Source organism: Arachis ipaensis, chromosome B08 (genome assembly GCF_000816755.2).
Source record: "Arachis ipaensis cultivar K30076 chromosome B08, Araip1.1, whole genome shotgun sequence".
Taxonomy (NCBI): Eukaryota; Viridiplantae; Streptophyta; class Magnoliopsida; order Fabales; family Fabaceae; genus Arachis; species Arachis ipaensis.
In genome coordinates, this window is record NC_029792.2 from 98,759,025 (window position 1) to 98,763,823 (window position 4,799).

Below are 4,799 nucleotides of genomic sequence, written 5' to 3' on the forward strand. Positions count from 1 at the left end.
TCTCGGCCATGCCTGAACCTTCACTTATGTATTTTCATACAGTAGAGTTTCTACACTCCATAGATTAAGGTGTGGAGCTCTGCTGTTCCTCAAAGATTAATGCAAAGTACTACTATTTTCTATTCAATTCATCTTATTTAACTTCCAAGATATCCATTCGCACCCAAGAACGTGATAAAGGTGATGATTATGTGTGACGCTCATCATCCTTCTCCTTTATGAACGCGTGCCTGACAAACACTTCTGTTCTACATGAAATAAGCTAGAATGAATATCTCTTAGATCTCCTAACCAGAATCTTCGTGGCGTAAGCTAGAATGATGAAGGCATTCAAGAGAATTCGGAAGGTCTAAACCTTGTCTGTGGTATTCCGAGTAGGATTCAATGAATGAATGACTATGACGAGCTCCAAACTCGCGATTGCAGGGCGTTAGTGACAGACGCAAAAGGATAGTAAATCCTATTCCAGCATGATCGAGAACCGACAGATGAATAGCCGTGCCGTGACAGGGTGCGTGAGCATATTATTCACTGAGAGGAGGGGATGTAGCCACTGACAACGGTGATGCCCTTGCATAAAGCCAGCCATGGAAAGGAGTAAGAATGATTGGATGAAGATAGCAGGAAAGCAGAAGTCCAGAGGAACGAAAAGCATCTCCATTCGCTTATCTGAAATTCCTACCAATGAATTACATAAGTATCTCTATCCCTATTCTATTATTTATTATTCGAAAACTCCATAATTATTTTATATCCGCCTGACTGAGATTTACAAGGTGACCATAGCTTGCTTCATACCAACAATCTCCGTGGGATTCGACCCTTACTCACGTAAGGTATTACTTGGACGACCCAGTGCACTTGCTGGTTAGTTGTATCAAAGTTGTGACAGATAATAAAACTAGATCAGAGCACCAGGCCTTTGAAGCCATGGATATGTATCACAATTTCGTGCACCAGTGCACAACAGTTAAGAATTCATTTTTCTTGCCAGGCACCTCAATCCTAACATGAATGAATTGTTGATCCAAATTTCTCCAATGAACCTTTGGTATGCGAAATTGTTACTCAGGTTGTGAATTATTGTTCGAAATTGATTCCCTAGTGATGGCACCAAAAACGGATGCACAGAACCATGATCTAAACATATCTTCACAACTTCGCATAACTAACCAGCAAGTGCACTAGGTCGTCCAAGTAATAAACCTTACGTGAGTAAGAGTCGATCCCACGAAGATTGTTGGTATGAAGCAAGCTATGGTCACCTTGTAAATCTCAGTCAGGCGGATATAAAATAGTTATGGAGTTTTCAAAATTAATAATAAAAGAAGGATAGAAATACTTATGTAAATCATTGGTGAGAATTTCAGATAAGCGTATGGAGATGCCTTCATTCCTCTGAACCTCCGCTTTCCACCTGTCTTCATCCAATCAGTCTTACTCCTTTCCATGGCTGGCTTTATGCAAGGGCATCACCGTTGTCAGTGGCTACGTCCCCTCCTCTTGTGAAAATGGTCCAAGATGCCCTGTCACGGCACGGCTAATCATCTGAGGTTCCCGATCATGCTGGAATAGGATTCACCCTCCTTTTGCGTCTGTCACTACGCCCAGCACTCGCGAGTTTGAAGCTCGTCACAGTCATTCAATCATTGAATCCTACTCGGAATACCACAGACAAGGTTTAGACTTTCCGGATTCTCTTGAATGCCGCCATCATTCTAGCTTACACCACGAAGATTCTGATTAAGAGATCTAAGAGACACTCATTCAATCTAAGGTAGAACGGAGGTGGTTGTCAGGAACGCGTTCATAGGGAATGATGATGATTGTCACGTTCATCACATTTAGGTTGAAGTGCGAATGAATATCTTAGAAGCGAAATAAGATGAATTGAATAGAAAACAGTAGTACTTTACATTAATCTTTGAGGAACAGTAGAGCTCCACACCTTAATCTATGGAATGTAGAAACTCTACCGTTGAAAATACATAAGTAATGAAGGTCCAGGCATGGCCGAATGGCCAGCCCCCAAAACGAGATCACAGGATCAAAATACAATCCAGGATTCAAAAAGATGTCTCATACAATAGTAAAAGGTCCTATTTATAATAAACTAGCTACTAGGGTTTACAGAAGTAAGTAATTGATGCATAAATCCACTTCCAGGACCCACTTGGTGTGTGCTTGGGCTGAGCTTGAGTGTTACACGTGTAGAGGTCCTTGGAGTTGAACGCCAGCTTTTGTGCCAGTTTGGGCGTTGAACTCCACTTTGCAGCTTGTTTCTGGCGCTGGACGCCAGAATTGGGCAGAGAGCTGGCGTTGAACGCCAGTTTGCGTCATCTAAACTTGGGCAAAGTATGGACTATTATATATTGCTGGAAAGCCCTGGATATCTACTTTCCAACGCAATTGGAAGAGCGCAATTTTGAGTTCTGTAGCGCCAGAAAATCCATTTTGAGTGCAGAGAGGTCAGAATCCAACAGCATCAGCAGTCCTTCTTCAACCTCTGAATCTGATTTTTGCTCAAGTCCCTCAATTTCAGCCAGAAAATACCTGAAATCACAGAAAAATACACAAACTCATAGTAAAGTCCAGAAATGTGAATTTAACATAAAAACTAATGAAAACATCCCTAAAAGTAACTAGATTCTACTAAAAACATACTAAAAACAATGCCAAAAAGCGTATAAATTATCCGCTCATCACAACACCAAACTTAAATTGTTGCTTGTCCCCAAGCAACTGAAAATAAAATAGGATAAAAAGAAGAGAATATACTATAAATTCCAAATTATCAATGAAACATAGCTCCAATCAAATGAGCGGGACTTATAGCTTTTTGCCTCTTGAATAATTCTGGCATCTCACTTTATCCATTGAGGTTCAGAATGATTGGCATCTATAGGAACTCAGAGTTTAGATAATGTTATTGATTCTCCTAGTTCAGTATGATGATTCTTGAACACAGCTTCTTTATGAGTCTTGGCCGTGGCCCTAAGCACTTTGTTTTCCAGTATTACCACCGGATACATAAATGCCACAGACACATAATTGGGTGAACCTTTTCAGATTGTGACTCAGCTTTGCTAAAGTCCCCAATTAGAGGTGTCCAGGGTTCTTAAGCACACTCTTTTTTTGCTTTGGACCTTGACTTTAACCGCTCAGTCTCAAGTTTTCACTTGACACCTACACGCCACAAGCACATGGTTAGGGACAGCTTGGTTTAGCCGCTTAGGCCAGGATTTTATTCCTTTAGGCCCTCCTATCCACTGATGCTCAAAGCCTTGGGATCATTTTTATTTATCCTTGCCTTTTGGTTTTAAGGGTTATTGGCTTTTTGCTCTTGCCTCTTGGTTTTAAGAGCTTTTGGCTTTTTCTGCTTGCTTTTTCTTTCTTTTTTTTTTTCGCCTATTTTTTTTCCTTTTTTTTTTCTGCAAGCTTTGTTCTTTGCTGCTTTTTCTTACTTCAAGAATCATTTTTATGATTTTTCAGATTATCAAATAACATGTCTCTTTGTCATTATTCTTTCAAGAGCCAACATATTTAACATTCTTAAACAACAACTTCAAAAGACATATGCACTGTTTAAGCATGCATTCAGAAAACAAGAAGCATTGTCACCACATCAATCTAATTAAACTAAGTTCAAGGATAAATTCAAAACTCATGTACTTCTTGTTCTTTTGAATTAAAATATTTTTCATTTAAGAGAGGTGATGGATTCATAGGACATTCATAACTTTAAGACAAAGTTACTAACTCCTAATGATCATGTAATGAAGACACAAACATAGATAAGCACTTAACATAGAGAAAACAAAAAACAGAAGAAATAAGAACAAGGAATGAATCCACCTTAGTGATGGTGGCGTTTCCTTCTTGAGGAACCAATGATGTCCTTGAGCTCTTCTATGTCTCTTCCTTGTCTTTGTTGCTCCTCCCTCATTGCTTTTTGATCTTCTCTTATTTCATGAAGGATGATGGAGTGCTCTTGATGTTCCACCCTTAGTTGTCCCATGTTGGAACTTAATTCTCCTAGGGAGGTGTTGATTTGCTCCCAATAGTTTTGTGGAGGAAAATGCATATGAGGCCTCTCCGGGATCTCATGGTGATGAGCTTCCTGCGCCTCTTGAGCTCCATGAATGGGCTCTCTTGCTTGCTCCATCTTCATCTCCTTGCATCATAGGCAAGTTAAACGCCAACCTCACATTTTCCGGACTAAAATCCAAGTATTTCCCCCGAACCATTGTAACATAGTTCTTTGGATCCGGGTTCTTACTTTGATCATGGTTCTTGGTTATCCATGCATTGGCATAGAACTCTTGAACCATTAGGATGCCGACTGGTTGGATGGGATTTGTTAGAACTTCCCAACCTCTTCTTTGAATTTCATGTCGGATCTCCGGATACTCATTTCTTTTGAGTTTGAAAGGGACCTCGGGGATCACCTTCTTCTTAGCCACAACATCATAGAAGTGGTCTTGATGAGCTTTGGAGATGAATCTTTCCATCTCCCATGACTCGGAGGTGGAAGTTTTTGTCTTCCCTTTCCCTTTTCTAGAGGATTCTCCGGTCTTAAGTGCCATCAATGGTAATGGAAAAATAAAAAGCTTATGCTTTTACCACACCAAACTTAGAATATTGCTCGCCCTCGAGCAAGAAAATAAAGAATTAGATGAAGAAGAAGAAGAAAAGATGGAGAAGAGGGGGGAGGTGTGTTTCGGCAAGAAGAGAAGAAGAGGGTTGTGTAGTGGGAAAATGAGGAAGAATGGAGGGCTATATATAGGGAAGGGAGGGGG